Raw genomic sequence first — 17,500 nt, 5'->3', positions numbered from 1 at the left:
TTTGTCTCAATTTCTACCCACCGGTTCGTTTGCCGTTTTTTCTTTGTCACTAACGTTATCACTGAGTAGACTCCACTCTCCAAACCTCTCTCTCTAGCTCTCTCTCCATCGGCTCTCAATTTAATTCTTTATATGTATATTTTTCTTATGTCGTCTGGTTGTTACTTAATATCTCCTTTTATCTATTGACATGAGTTTTTCTCCTTTCCCCTCATTCTTTTTCTTAGCCCACGTATGACTACTTCTTCCTCTGAATGTGTCTCTTCCTCTCTGCTTATGTTCCATAAGTCTTTCTTTCTCTCTCTCTCCTATTTCCCTCTCTACTTATTTAAAGTACATCTTTTTCTTTTCGCTATACATTTTCTCTGCCTCTTCCTGCTCGTTTCTCTTTGCCTGTATTCACCTATATATGTCTAAATGTCTAAATAAATATTCCAAACGATACACAGCAAAGCCAAAACGGTATAGAAAATATTTTTCAAAAAAATGCTTTCACTATTTTTTTTAACCGTATAAGTTGGTGTCTGACATGTGATGACTAGCTGTCTTCGAGAAGCTTCTACATGTTCAACAATGATTTTACAGAAATTAGCTAGCAAAGAAGTTGGAGCCAGGAAACAGCAACCAAACACCCGACAGACGATAGTGTGGAATGTTCGCTTCGATAGTGTTCAATTTATAGAAGTATGTGATGCATGTGGGTGTATGAGTGTATGTATATATATATGCTCATATATAGGTGTATAACTATATGTGAATGTACGTACGGGTATACATATATATGTGTGCGTAAAATGAATGTATAATTGTGTGTGCATGTAAGTATGTATATGTGTGTGTGTGTATGTATATGTGTCTATATACATTTTTATAACCATACATGAATGCACGTATGTGTGTATATATATGTGTGTAAAATGAATGTATAATTGTATATATTTGCATGTATGTATATGTATCGTTATACATTTTTATGGAATATACATGAATGCACATATGTATGTATATATGTATGTGCATTTTATGAGTTTATGTGTGTGTGTGTGCGTGTGTATGCATTTATACATGTATTTGGGTGTGTGTGTGGTGTGTATGCATGATGCACGGATGATGCACATATGCTTGCATGGGTATAGATACTGACACACATTGATAGTTAATCGTATACACACACACGCGCATATATATATACATACATACACATATGTGTATAAGTATACATACACTATATATATATATATATATATATATATATATGTACAGATATGTTTCATTTTCTACTACATTCTCACCTCAAATTCAAGCGCACTAACACATATGTATGTGTGTGCGTGCGTTGGTATATGTATGTATGTATGTATACGTATGCTTGCAAGTCTACAAACATCATCAACATAGAAACATGTTAAAACAGTTGGTCGAACTTAATCATAAGCAAGGAAGGAATCGTAAACAAGATCCTACTTTTGCACAAAAGAGCGAAGTATTCTTTTCTCTCTTATTTTTATTTCTCTTCTAAAGGAATGTCTAAATTCCACCCGACTTCTCATCTACTAGAACCTCGTGTGATTCTTTCAAATGTTATTATTCCCAAAATGCAGACGACATACATTTTCTCGTTTCTTACTTTTGTACTACAACAACAATAAAAAGTAACTAAAAGACAAAGAAAACAAAACGCTAATATCAATAGCCTGGTAATGTTCCTACCTCTATGTGGTGTCAGGCGGAAGGATTCAATTTCTCTGAAAGAATTCAATTCCAACAAAGGAACACGTTATGTAAAATAAATATACGTAAATAAATAAATAGCAACAGCTACGTAAAGTTCTTTCCACCGACAAATGCCAAAGGGGAGGACACTGTTCTAACGGTATTCCGAACGAACGTTGGCAAAAGAATATTATAGTTACAGTGTTGAAATGTTAGCATATAGTATGCACACACTCACACATACACACACACACACACACACACCACACACACACAAACTATAAGAGAGTTGGTCAGTCACAGTATTGTAAAATAGGTTAAGCACCCATTCATTTATTCATGTGTGTGTGTGTGTGTATGTGTGTGTATAAGCGATCTGCATGCATATTTAAAATTACATATATACAGTTTATACTGTTGAAAACCTTCTAAACTGTGGTTTTGGTCTCGAGAAAGCATCTCTTCTAGACGTGTAGTATTAAATGCACAGAAAAATAACACCAACGGACAAAGATTTCCCAGTAGCGATATGTGTGTGTATGTGTGTGTGTGTGTTGTGTGTGTGTGTGTGTGTGTGTGTGTGTGTGTGTGTGTATGTGTGTGTGTGTGTGTGTGTATGCGTGTGTGTGTTTGTGTCCAATAAAACAGCGACAGATATGCTGTTCAAGTTATCCCAGTTTTGTTTTCTTTCTCACTGAAACTCAACAGTTAATCCAGACACAATAAAATCTAGAATTCTAAGAAACAGGTGAGCATATGTGTCCAGAATGATGGCAATAATGAATGCAGGATAATGCGTTGAATGTTAAACATGCGAATAAGTATGTGAGATGTAGAATAAGCTGACGCTTTGGTTGAAGGCCTTTGGGCAAAATGCGCTGCGTTAAATGTCAAATATGTTTAGAATTGGCTGTAACCGACCAAACATTTGGACATATTGACATTCAACAAATCTTCTGGATTTATAGATTCATGTATAATTTGATTCATAGAATTATTCCTTTTCAGAGACATCGAATCGAAGCACAGTGTTTTGCTGTGCTGGACAATAATATATATTTATATAAAATACACTTTTATCATATATCTAGTTTAGTCTGTCCTCAGTGTAAACTAATCAGCTCTCTTGTAGCGATTAAAGTGTAACAATGTTAAAGAAAAAAATCAGAAAATACTAAAAATATAAGAACCTGTTATGAGAGAAGACTATTGCCAGGTATTCTATTGAGTAAATGAATAGTGCAGTCTTGGTAAGCAACACATAAGTAGGTTGAGTTCCGTTTATGGAACTACTTCTCTTTTCTTGATCAAATATGTACTTATATGATCTAATACCAGATTACGCTGAGAATCTTAGCAAGTAACACACACACACACACACACAAAACTGTATTTTTTTTGTCCGTAGTTTTCCATTTCCATTGCATGTTGTTCTCTACATTTATTGCTGTACGTCTTTCACCTTAGTAATATTCAATATCACTGGCGCAGCAGAGGCGTAGTACTGTGGAATTTAAAGTCCCCGAATTTTAATGCACCGAAACTATGCTGGTTCTGGTCTCCATGGCTGGTGAGAAGATTTCCAGCTTCATTTTCTATTAATCGTTTCAATGTCCCGCTTCGATTTTCAATACTAGATTAATCTCTTTCTCTTTCTCTCTCTCTTTCAATCAATCTATCTATTTATAGTTATTCAAAGTTTATATATCATATATCACACCAAGATATCATATATCACTCCATCACAAACATAATGGAAAATCTGCTGTTCATTTTACAGCATTCAATAGATCTGAGACAATGTAGAATAAACTTGCTCAAAGACTCAACAAAACACTTGAGTGGAACTTCTATGTGGTGGCTTTCATTACAAAAACCAGCATATAAATCACCTTTAAATCGCATACTACCGTCGTGAACAAACGAAACATACATTGGATACAAAAACAACGATAGCAATGATGATAATAGATCTATACTTCTTGTTCAAAATGTTTAGTTTAATCTGCCTCAGACGACGTCAAGCTGGGCATTTCTAAGAAGAATGAAATGGCGCTAAAAATGATTACATATGACTAGAAAGTTTAACATCTTTGTAACGAGTTTAAAAAAATCTATCCTCTTTCCTTCGATTTGACGTTACTCCTTTCTTTTTGTTTTGAAAAAATAAAAAAAGACGTAAAAGGACTGGAATGATTGTGATAATAGGTTCTCACCTGGGGCTGAATAATGACAATAATAGCAACCAGGTAACGACGTTTCTTGTATATGGTCGTTTGACTAGTTAGATTGAGCAACAGAAAATTCAGATTACATCATACTAATAACAAATGGAAGGACTAATTGAGTTATGTGGTCTGGGATATACTATATTTAAAAAAACGACGAAAAAGGCAAAGAGATAGCAGGTATGCTTTTGATCATACCTGAGTTGCTACTAAACAACAACATCAATAATAATAACAGTGCAGTTCTTGGTGTACAGACTATTGGGATACTCACAACTTGATCGTCTTTGTTCATAAGTCTATTTTATCAGCGTTAACCTTGGGCTAAACAACTACGAAAGCAAAAAAAAAAAAACAGAACCAAGAGAACGAGCAATGATGGTGACTACGACGACGACAAGAACGACGACGAAAGGCTCTCAACGCAAAATGAACTAGAGGCCGTTTCGCAATACACACACATACACACACAGCACTCTCCCAGGCGCTGCAGTCGCCATCATCACCACCACCATCCTCCTCCTCCTCCTCCTCCTCCTCCTCACCATCATCACCACCACCGCCACCACCACACTGCTGCCGCCATTGCTGCTATCCCGCCATGTTTTATAACCTTATCGTATTAATACTTCAGTGACTCACCTCTGTGAAATGACACTCGCCTTTTATTTTGCCACTGAAGCATTAAGTTTAAATCTCAGTCTTTCTGGATCATTCGTTTGTAAGTGAAAATTTTGTTGCGGTATTGCCAATTAATTATGAGCCTGCTCACATCAAATCTTGTCTTAAGTGAATTGCGTTGCGTTTTACTTTATTTTATTTTTATCTTATTTTCGTTTGTGTTCATGTATACGTACGTGTGTGTTCCCTTCGTTGTTAAATAGTTTACCAGAGTCGTGGTATGCACCAACCTGTTCTTTCTTTTTTTTCTCTCACTTTGTTGATGTTGTTTTTCTTCTATTTCTTCTATTAATTGTCTTCATTCATTCCGCCTGACTCTTTTATATCTACTCGATCCTCGTCGTCACCAACCTCTCTTTCCTCCTCCTCCTCCTCCTCCTTCCATGAATATGTACTTTTCTTATTTCTTTATTGCCCACAAGGGGCTAAACATAGAGGGGACAAGCAAGTACAGACAAGCAGATTAAGTCGGTTACATCGATCCCAGTGCGTAACTGGTACTTAATTTATCGACCCCGAAAGGATGGAAGGCAAAGTCGACCTCGGCGGAATTTGAACTCAGAACGTAACGGCAGGCAAGATACCTATTTCTTTACTACCCACAAGGGGCTAAACACAGAAGGGACAAACAAGGACAGACAAACAGATTAAGTCGATTATATCGATGCCAGTGCGTAACTGGTACTTGTTTAATCGACCCCAAAAGGATGAAAGCCAAAGTCGACCTCGGCGTAATTTGAACTCAGAACGTAGCGACAGACGAAATACTGCTGAGCATTTCGCCCGGCGTGCTAACGTTTCTGCCAGCTCACCGCCTTTTCTGTCACACTTTGTCTTCTATCATCGATTATTTGTTTTGATCTCTTCCCCACCTTGCTTTCATTCATTATTTAAAATATTTTTCTTCGAGTTTTCTTAACCCCACCATCACTCTGTCGTCCTTCTTTTCTATCGCTCATTCTTTTATCACACATGATGAGCAATGTCACGTGCGGCCCACTTGATGATGAGCAATGTCTCATGCGGCCCGCTTTTAGAAAATGGTTGCTCATGCCTGCTCTCTGCAGTAATCCAATCCACTAAATTTAGTAGCTGTAGGCCACCAAATCACACCTATCTTAAAAAGAACAAAGAAACAAAAAAAAAAAAGACAGGATGGTCATGTCCGGAATGCTTTTGATCATAGCTCTGATCAATCCAGTTTGTCTGGGGTTGAACAGCAACAATAACAACAAGAACTTCAGATAGCCGGATCGACAATATGTGTAGAAAAGACGACTAAAAGGAATACGGTGAAGACCGAAGTTAAACTATTTTCTTTTCCTTCATCACATGTGCGCGCGCACTGCTTTGTTTGTTTACTTGTGTATGAATATACCATCGTTGGTTTCAGGCTTTCAGCAAACCAATCACCAAGTCACTACATTTACGATCAGAAGAACTGACCGGAAAATATCCATGCCAAAAATACCTCATGATAATTCTGTTCGAAACTATCGATTTAACGGTCTTTTTGCCAGTTAAAACATTCCCTGATATATATATATATATATATATATATATATATATATATATATATATATATATATGTGTGTGTAAACGGCAAAATGTCTGTCTGTGTGTGTGTGTATCCTTTATACAAATCCACAATTTTTCAGTTAGAGGGCTCGAATTTTCTATGGTCATTCAAAACTGTCCAAGGGTGGTCGTGCACATTTTTACATTTTCCCAGTCACACCGCAAAGCCATTAAAAAAATCAATAGAAGTGACTTTTTTGTGAATTTTCTATCCAAAACCCAATCAAAATACGCCAGCTAGCTGTATGTGATTGGTCGGAGATTTGGACAGTACTCGCGTGTATGTGCGCACGCACGCAGCTGCATATGTATGCACTAGCACTATGACCCGGTAATGCCGGGTCATATTGCTAGTATATGTATATATATATATATATGTATATATATATATATATATATATATATATATATGTATATATATAATATATATATATATATATATATGTATATATATATATATATATATTATATATATATATATGTATGTATGTATGTGTGTGTATGTGGAGGCGCAATGGCCCATTGGTTAGGGCAGCGGACTCGTGGTCAGAGGATCGCGGTTTCGATTCCTAGACCGAGCGTTGTGTGTGTTTATTGAGCGAAAACACCTAAAGCACCACGAGGCTCCGACAGGGTGTGGTGGCGACCCCAGTTGTAGTCTTTCACCCCAACTTTCTCTCACTTTTTCTTCCTGTTTCTTGAGTAATGCTGTGATAGACAAGCGTCCCGTCCAGCTGGGGAAACACATACGCCACAGAAACCGGGAAACCGGGCCCATGAGCCTGGATAGGCCTGAGAAGGGAGCATAAATAAATAAGTAAATAAATAAATATATATATAATTAAATTAGATTAAATATATATGTAAATATATAATTTTTTAGTTTAGTATATTTTGAATTATTATACATTTTCTATATATCCTAGTTACATATACTTTATCATGTTTTTAGTGATTAAGCTGTTTTATTACTTTTCTATGGTGTTTTGCCCTACCTGGTTATTTTTCTTTATTATTTTATAATAGCCATTATTTATTTATTTATTTATCAAATAAATTTAATATTTGTACCTCTATAAATTCATATTTAGCTTATATATAACAATATTGGTATGTTCACTACTTAAAATAAACTGCTTAGATTATGATTTAATTAATTCATAGTTAGCATGTTCTTTTACCTCAGTACTCCTTTATTAAATACCAGTATATACCAATTGATCAATATTCACTGATACCATCTGATTAGTTAGTATTTAAGTTTATAATATGTATAAATATTAAACTATTTCTGGATAATTTTCTTTTCCTCCCTCTATTGTGGTAAACGTTTGGTATATACTTAAAAGTATTCTTAAAAGCTTTTATCCTTTTGTTATAATTCTTCTTCTTAATAATCCTCTGAATAACCCTAAACTTTAACTTTATACAATATTGCAGTATTGCTTAAAATATTTAACTATAGTACTACATAAGATTTCCCCAGTTTCATTATCAATGGTCTGCTAGTGGCCAGCCCCCTTAATTTTCAGCTAACATCTTGATTTAAGTTTTCCTTTACCAAATCCCATGATATTGCTTCTAATAAATCCTGATACCCACTATGATTTCTGTTGACTCCTTCAGCCCTACTCCTAACAGACCCGCCCTTAAATATACAAGGATTTGATAAAACTAGTCTACAAATTAAAACTGACCCCATATAACAGTGACAAGCAAAATCTGTTACAAGTCTTTCTTCCCGATAACTTAGTAGCTTCTAAGTGGAAGGAAGGGCAATAATGTTCTTTGTCTATCTCCTTAATTTCTTGAAGATTTTAGGCAAAATTATACTAGTGTATCTATCTGTTTTAATTAAATTCTGTCTTTTTGCAGCTGAGGATTGCTCTGCATTTAACTTGATATAATGGTTGCATTGTTCAATTAAATGGAGTTGCGTGAAACGATCGTACTGCATTATTTCTGGATATCCTTGTTGCTTATTTTGATTCTAATCACCTTCTTTTGAAATTGTATGGATAATACTGTACTAAATTCTGGTGCCTCAACTTAAGTAACGTATTGATCTGAATGTAAATTTTTGTTGAACTTACACACACACACACACGTGTGTGTGTGTGTATGTCTGCGAATAATGGTTGTTCTTAAGTTCATTTATAATTAAAACAATTTTAGATTAATCTGTTCGGTTACTCCATGCTTTTGTAAAGTACAAATTTATTATTCTTAAATATGAATATTATTGACCTTGATTTCGAAGTCTCGGCCAGCATAGTCGAGTATGTATGTATGTATGTATGTATGTATGTATGTATGTATGTATGTAAATATATATATAATATATATATATATATATTATATATATATATATATATATATATACAACTTCATACATATATTTCTTGTCTAATACTCAGTGTTTGTGCGCATTATATATATATGTGTGTGTACTTGTGTATGTGTGAAGGGGAGTATGTAGGAGAGACAGATTGAGAAAGAGAGAAAGGAGACCAATTGACTTATTGGTGGCGTGTGACAGATAAAGAATATAACGTACATCATTGATTGCTAATTTGTCTTATCGCGATTTATTGAGAAACTGCTTTTAAAGTTTTTTTTTGTCAAATAAATCCACCGTAATTCTTATTTTTAAGTCTGGTACTTATTCTATAAGTTTTTTTTTTTGCTGAATTGTTAAGTTACAGGGATGTAAACAAACCAACATCAGCTGTTAAGCGATGGTCTCCTACTCACAAAGCCTTGCTCGGTCTAGTGGTTTAGTAGAAGACAATTGCCCGTGGTGCCACTCAACCATGTGGGTGGAAAGCAAACTTTTTACGACACAGCCAAGGAGAGAGCGAGAGAGAGAGAGAGAGTGAGAGAGAGAGAGTCGAACAAGCAAAAACAGTTATACATTCCCTTTAAGGTATGTTTCACGTTCTTGGACTCGTTATTCTTTTTCGTTCTTTCTTTCCTTCCTTTCTTCGTCTGTCTCTCTCCCTCTCTCTGTCCCTACACATACTGACAACATATTTTCCTGCATACCTGGATGTATAACTGGGTTTCTTTGCCGTATTTCTTCAGCTTAAAGTAATAAATAGTATTTTAGAAAAACAAAAGAAATAATATTATCCTCCCACCCCCAGCATAACTTACATAGTTTTACACAAATACCGCCCCCACCCAATATTTTCCTAAAATTCTTGCCATTTCCAAAGAATTTTCTCAGACATTCCTTTGGGAGAGTTTTGAGAAAGTTGCATTCTTGGCGAACCGACAAAGGGTTCTTTTCTTCTCATAAAAATATTTCATCCTTCATATAGAACATACTAAAGTTTCTTTGTCTTCGTCTGTGGTTATTGTCAAAGAAGTGGCTGTGATCTTGCTGCGCTAGTGGGTGCAATTGAATACCGGTAAATTCTAGTGAGCATCGTCCAATACACGGTATAAATTTGTATGTGTGTGTGACTACTACCACTTGACAAGCGGTTCGGCTATAGAGACCGATAGAATAAGCACCAGGCTTTTAAAAAAGGAAACAAGTATTGCAGTTGTTTCACTGGACGAAAAATTCTTCAAGCACTGCCCTAGCATGGCCGCAGTCTAATGATTGAAACGAGTAAAAGGTAAAATATTATGAGTGTGTGTATGTTCGTGTCTGTGTTTGGCCTCCACACTGCCTCTTGTCAACCGGTGCTGGTTGGTTTGCGTCCCTATAATTTAGAGGTTCGGCAAAGGAGATTGCCAGAATAAGTACCAGACTTATAAGAAGTACCGGGGTCGATTTGTTCCACTAAACTCTTCATAGTCGCAGACAAGTAAAAGATGTTATATGTATGTGTTTCTTTGAGATTTATCTAAGCTTTTACTATTGCAGAATCCAAGCTTCAGAATTCATTGACAAATTGACAAAGCCTTTTTTGGTATATCCAGATAGGCCTTGGTGTTTTTGACTGTATGCATGTGTAGTTGATGTGCATTGACTATGCTCTGTGTGTGTGTATGTATGTGTGTGTATGTGTGTGTGTGTGTGTGTGTGTGTGTGTGTGTACTCAATATATATTTGTGATTGTATGCATTTTTTCAGTCCAAGAATCTCAAAGAGAGAATCTCTGGAATATTTTTACAAGTTTTCTATGTACCACAAATCGATTGTTTGGAGAAGGATAATTCGTTTGTTCTCTTCTTTGGAGAACCTAGCATAAATTTTGCTCTGCAGATCTTTTGCTACGCCGTCTTGTGTGCCTATGATGATATCAAAAAAGGAAAATCTGCAGTCTGTCCATTTTCTCAGCCCAAGAATCACAAAGAGAGAATCTCTGGGATATTTTTAAAGTTTTCTATGTACCACAAATCTATTGTTTGGCGAAGACGAATTAGTTTGTTCTCTTCTTTGGAAAACCTAGCATAAATTTTGCTCTGCAGATCCTTTGCTACGCAGTCTTGTGCGCCTGTGATAATATCAACAAAGGAAAATCTGCAGTCTGGATATAAGAACATTAGATTTCTCAGTTTTCCATAGAGTTTTTCCTTTTCCACAATTTTTGTTGAGACATTCACAACCGCTGTGTTTGGTTTTTGCTTCCTATCTCACAGAACAGTATCTGACCTATTGTGCTTACACCGAGCTGCTATTTTTATTGGAACGTTTCACCAGTATTCATTATTTTCAAAGTTGTGGATACATTCTGGTTCTGACGTATGTTTGATATAAAAGGACACACGTACACACATGACTGCATGTATGTTTCAGTGTGTGTGTGTGCGCGTGTGTGGAGAGAGAGAGAGAGAGAGAGAGAGAGAGAGAGAGAGAGAGAGAGAGAGAGAGAATGATTGAAAGAAAAGTATAATTTGGTAGACGTGAAAGTTTGGAAATAAACTTATGGTATTAAGATACGTTTTAATGTTTATTAATAATGCTGTTCAATATTTAAACAGTTTTATATTAACGGTGGTTAAGAGTTGGATACAGCGGTGTGGATCTTTTCGCCTCACAGTCTAATATCTACGGATCATCTTTCAGGAGCAGTGGTATCGAATGTACCTGCATAGTAAATTCCGAGAGAGCGAGAGTTTGTTCATATCCACAATTCCCTTACTGCTCTTCTCCAATCGTATATGTTAATCCCTACTAATACTGATTTCAAAGTACGGCACAAAGCCAGACATTTTTGGTGAGGGATTAAGTCGATTACATTGATCCCACTGCTCAACTGGTACTTATTTTATCGACTCCGAAGGAATGAAAGGCAAAGTCGACCTGAGCAGAATTTGAACTCAGAACGTAATGTTTCGTCGCGGGTTCATTCTAAGCGGATTTGGAGTGGGGCAGCGTGGAGGTAAGTACAAGTTCACCCCACTACTTGTCTTTTTAACGACAGCTGCTTATTCTATCGATCACTTCCAGAACAAACAAAACAACACTGGTTGTAAAGCGGGGATAGGTAAAACACATAGCGTTTCCGTCTATCAAATTCAACCATGTGACTTTGGTCAACGCGAGGTTATAGTAGATGACACTTTCCCAAGTATCCGCGTAGTGAGACTGAAACCGAAACCATGTGATAGCAAAGCAAGGTTTTTACCATCAGCCATGCTTGCATCTATGTATGTATGTATGTATGTATGTATGTATGTATGTATGTATGAATGTGCGTATGAATGAATGTATGTATGAATGAATGTATGTACGTACAAACGTACGAGTGTGTGTGTGTAAGTGTGTGTGAGTGAGTGCGTGCGAGTGTGTGCGTGTGTGTATGTGTAAGAGTGAGTGTGTGCGAGTTTGTGTATGTATGAATGTTATCATTCAGTTTTATTTCAAGATTTCTTGCCAATAAAGAGCCGGTTTTTAATCTTGATCCAAAGCTCCTTCATTGGAATTTCAACAACATCAACTGGGTATTTGTGCATGTTCGGGTATATGTGTACAATATTTGGAGTCAGTGACTGTGCAGATTTGTATGTTTTGTTTCATGTATGTAGTCTCATGCATATAGTTGCATTCGCATAAATAATGCAGTTTTTTTAAGTGCATAGACTAAAAGTCGGAGGGCCGCAGGATAAACTACCTGTATCAACTTGCTATAAAAGGAGGTAGTAATTTTTACCTTGTATTTATTTTTAGAGCAGTTCGATTTTAAGTTATTTTTTGAAAGATATAATGGATTTGACAAAGGAGCATATTCGGCATATTTTGCTTTAGGAGTTGAATAAAGGCAACAACGCAACGGAAATTGCGAGGAATATTAATGCAGTATATGGGGATCGGACAATGAGCGTAAGCCAGTGTCAACGGTTGATCCAGATATTCCGAGCCGGAAACTGCAGCCTAGAAGACGAGCTTCGTCCTGGAAGATCTGCAGAGTTCGACGAGGACGCCCAGCAAAACCTGGTAGAGCAAAATCCCATCGCAACTGTTGAGGAATTTGCAGAGAAGCTTGGGTTTGGTCATGCAACTATTCATCGACACCTGCGCTAGAAGAAAAATGACCATCTTTGTTTTCAAGATGAAAGGTGTTCTTCCATCAGGATAATGTTCGACCACTTACAGCGAGGATGACATTCCAAAGACTGTAGTAGTTTGGATGGGAAACGATGCCCCTCCTACCATATTCGCTGGACATTGCCCCATCTGATTATTCCGCAGTCTTCAAAATCATTTCGACGGAAAAAATATGAATTCTGTAGACGAGGTCAGAACAGTACAGGAGGAGTATTTTTCGTCACGGACAAGTGAATTTTGGAAGAGGAGCCTTGCAAGTCTACTAGATTGATGGAAGAGCATTGTAGAATAGGAAGGAGAGTATATTTTAGATTAGAAAAGGAACTTTGTTTACCTTAATTTTGAAAAATAAAAGAAGTATTAAAAACCCCGTATTATTTAGGGGATTACCCAATACTTAAACACTAAATTTCCGGAAAGTTTTACAAATATTTAGTTTCATTGATGGCTTGAATGTGTCATCTAATTAGCCTTCTCCTTTCCGGTCTTGAGAAGCCTGATTTCTCAAGATTGGTGCTTAGGTAGTTTGTTACATATTTCAGCGCCCCAATAATTACAGGTATAAACCTGAATTTGTAATCCTGGTAGAGTAACTACAAATTTCTTAGTAGTTTGGCGCACGTGTTTTCCTTTTCACTGATCTTTAGTTTTATATTGACATCAGCTGGGTAGCTGATTTTCGCGATTGTGCATAGTTTCCTTTCTCTGTCTCAAATAACTTTGTCTGGCCTATTACGTTTACATTTTATTCACTGAGACGTATGTGCGTATGTATGTGAGTTTGGATCGGGATGGCAGAGATACTGATTTCCAAAAACGGCGTTATAGTACAGTAATGCTGTATTTAGTTTGGTGTTGCTATCCACCGGGTCAGCGCTTAAAGGGAAGATCTACTACGTTATCTTCTCGTTTTTAAAGACGTTTTGTGGCATTAGTAGGAAATTTGGCAACCAATTCTAATAGGTTAAGCAACTGTAGTTAAGAGTAAACTGCAACTTTGAGGACTTTCTGAATAATGCACCTAACGAAAATCTACCTTGAATTTTTTTTTTAATAGTGCGGCCCGCCTGATAATGAGCGATATCTTGTGCGGCCTGACTCTCGAAAAAGCTTGATAAAGAGGGTTCCTCGTTAACCCATATATGTATATTCTTTTATGCGTTTCAGCCCAAAGGCTGTGGCCTTGCTTGGGGCTAGGCATTTAGAAGTAGTAAACTTGGAGTTACGGAAGCTGCGTGGGATGGAATAGGCAATAATTATACATTCTGCCCTCATATGTCTTAGGAATTTCTCTTTTCGTTTTCTTTTTTTTTTTTTTTGAATTTATGTATAATTAGAAAAATTCGAGGAGACTAGCAACAGGTTGGGTGGGCAAGAGTCAAAATAAAACTTCAGAAATATGATTTATGTTAGTTTGTGACGATGTGAGGAAATAGCTAATGTGTATCTAAGTCTGGAAATCTGTGCGTATGTGTGTGTTTATGAACAGGCTGTTATGATATGGACAGTATTGTTTTAGACGGTTTATAATTTGTGGCAGACTGTAGCGTATCGTTGCTGTAGTAGGAGTTGTTTCTTTTTTTCTTTCCTTCTTTCTGTTTGTACAAACAACCTGCTGGGAATAATTCTTATCTAGTTTTCCTGTCGGACTTAATTTCCTATTCAGGAAAAGTTTCTTCCTTACGAGGCATATTTCAGTCCGTCTTTCCTCACTAATGTCCGCTATATTTTGTCAAATCGGATTAAGACGAAGATGGGGTGACGGTGGTAGGGAGGCGGAAAGAGGGTAGGAAAAAGTGATAAGGAGAGAAAAAAAATTTATTTATGGTTTGGTTTATTTATCCACATCTCTCAATTATTTTATTTATAACAGTTACGCGATTATGAAAAGATAAAAAAATATATAAATAATTAAATTTTATTCGCAGCTATTTAGACATCTAAAAGTAATTAAACATCAAACATTAATTTCCTGGCTCTTGAGCTTTTTACAGTTCTGTTCGTTCGAGACCAGTGACTAAATTTGGTAACCCAACCCCGGCCGGATGTCCTGTGGATTCGAAGCAATGGCAACACTATCGAGTACAGACAGTGATTAAGATGGAGACACGGGAAGCAGTCATTCAATGGAGGATGTTGTCTTCTTTACAGGAAAAATGAGATTTTCATAGAAATATTTCGATGCAGTCATTAAGACGTGTTTAAACTGAAATAAGTTATATCCGTTTGTATTTGTTTGAACAGATTGTCTGTTTAGCTTGCTGAGGTAGAATTCATGTTGTCTTTTAAAGTGTATATAACTCGAGGAATGAAATGCTTCAAGAACAAGATTGTGCGGTATTAACATTCGTTCTCTCTCTCTCTTTTCTTTTTGCTTTTCCTCCTTAATGTGTTGTGCATGTTTGTGTGTATGCATATGTGTGAATTGCTTGATGAATAATGACCCACTTAAATAAACTATTAAAAGGCTACAGCCGACACACATTAACGAGAATAATGTTACATGTGAGTGAATACATAAAAGGGAATAAGTAAAGAAAAAGTTACTTTATAGGCGAATGTTTAAACACGTTTCATTAAAAATAAGCAAATCATTGGATAAGGAAAATTAAATTTCCTATCATAGACATGAATTTTGAAATAGAAGTTGTAACATTCATACCTTTTCATATATCATTTATGGCATAAACAGTAAGAAGGCTTGCTGACATAGTAAAAAAGAAATTAAACGTTGAAGAATAAGCTACATCAATAAGGTACATACAGAGTGGCCGATATAATAAATTAAAACGGTTTGAAGGCAATACTCCAGCTTGGTCGCAGTCCGGTGACTGAATCAATAAGTGAATAAAACCATAATGCATGAACACATACATAAAAACTCGGTACTTGTTCAGATGAGCAAATGTTATGGTAGTAGAGAGGGAAAAAGGAGAATGAGGAAAGAGTGTATCTTTGGTAGGAGGTTGGTGAGTGAAACATAGTCATCTGGCATAAATCACTAGAAATTAAACCAAAAAAATAATATTCTCGTCGTCTAATTCCGCCTCGAGTTCATTTTCTGAGCGCGGTTATTGGTTTATAAGTTGTTTTCCAAATACATACAAATGTGTGCGTGTGTGTGCGGAATCAGAAAGGTGAGGTGAGTGACTGAAATTGGTGTGGTGAACTTGGAGTTAATTTTGAAGAATTATTACATTGTAAGATAGTAACTCGAAATATGATTTCGAGTTATAACCCAATTAGTTATAACCAATTAGGTGAGTTGCAGTTTGGTTTTGTGCCAGGGAGAAGCACTGTTGATGTCATCTTTCTAATAAGGCAACTGCAAAAGAATTATTTAGGTAAAATCAAACTATTGTGCTTAGCATTCGTTGACCTTGAGAAAGCCATAGACAAGGCCTTTCGCTTTGTGATCTAGAGGTTCTTGAGAGAGCTACGGGTAGGCGAATGACTTGTGAGAGATATACAAGCATTGTACAAGGCCGCCGTCAGGCATGTGAGAGGTAGTAACGAGAACAACAATAAATTTAGTGTAGGAGTCGACCAGGGCTCGATTCTCAGCCTCCTCCTATTCTTCATAGTCCTCCAAGCCATGACAGAGGAATTTAAGACCAGTTGCCTGTGGGACCTACTCAGTGCCGATGACTTCGTTTTTATTTGTAAGAACCTGTAATAGAATTATTTCGAAATACGATATTTGTCGAACAAATACTACTACTTTCGAAGCCTGTAATGCAATTAATGAACTAAGGAATAACTTGCAAGAAATAGCAGCTAAAGCATCCACAAATCCTACCTTTAATTTTTTATTTAAATCGAAAATATTGAGTAATGTATTTCTAAACATTATCCAATATGTGTTGTAAGCCGGGACAGTCAAAGCTGGAACATCTTTGATTATAGTTTGTTTGGGATAAGCAACAACAACAAAAACCATTCATAGTATGGATGGCGATAAACAGGTAGAATATGTATATATGAGAAAAGCTGGGATGCGAAGTGGAAGCTATTGAAAAAGCAGAAGCAGACAGTGGATGAAATGTAATAAATGAGTAAGGATTAAAAGTTTATGACAAGGAATGGTAGATTGATTTGATAAATAACTCTTCTATAACCTTTATATGATTTCGTGGATTAAACAAAGATTGCAGTGTCCATTGTCGTTAATGTTAGCTGGATATTGCATAATTTTAATGTGATTCTACTATTTGCAAATAACTAAGACTTTGATGGCGTCAATTTGATCGAAACAATAGAGGAATGAATTAATATTTTAGCCAGGAGGATAGGACAGTAACCACGCTAAGCAGGCCCTCCGAGAACAGTAGCATTTATATAGTTGATGTTCAGCTTGAACAACGGTTAGTCAACGTCGATAAAAGAAAAAGAAGACGTGAAAGGAATTCCCAGCGGGTTGACCTTCTGGACAGGAAGGATTGGCTTACTAGAAGTTGTGGATATTCGGAGGCGAAGCACTATATGGATGATGAAGCGTCGAAAGATTCGGATGTTGTACTTGAAATAGCAAGATGCTATTGTAATAGTGATAGTGATAGAACAGAATGAAAAGATATCATGGCTGTGAACCAGAACTGTTGTGTGTTGGCCAGCCAGACTGATGACTTTGTTAGTCGGGTGGCTTATCCTATCTTCTATGTTTTTGTTTCTTACTTGTCTCAGTCATTCGATTGTGGCTATGTAGGGTACGCTTTTGAAAGGTCGAGTCGAACAAATCGTTTCCAGTACTTATATTTAAGTCTTTTGCTTTGCTAAGCCATTAAGTTAAGGGGAC

General features: G+C 36.4%; 1 protein-coding gene across 1 annotated transcript in view; it reads left to right on the top strand.

Moving 5' to 3' along the window:
• The window catches only part of LOC115214401 (atrial natriuretic peptide receptor 1-like), a 300,999-nt gene that overhangs the window by 119,180 nt on the left and 164,319 nt on the right, over positions 1-17,500 (top strand). The gene's annotated exons all lie outside the window — the stretch shown is intronic.

The sequence above is a fragment of the Octopus sinensis genome, linkage group LG7 (assembly GCF_006345805.1).
Source record: "Octopus sinensis linkage group LG7, ASM634580v1, whole genome shotgun sequence".
Classification (NCBI taxonomy): domain Eukaryota; kingdom Metazoa; phylum Mollusca; class Cephalopoda; order Octopoda; family Octopodidae; genus Octopus; species Octopus sinensis.
Note: the sequence above shows the minus strand (reverse complement) of the source record. Positions and strands in the feature narration are given on the sequence as shown.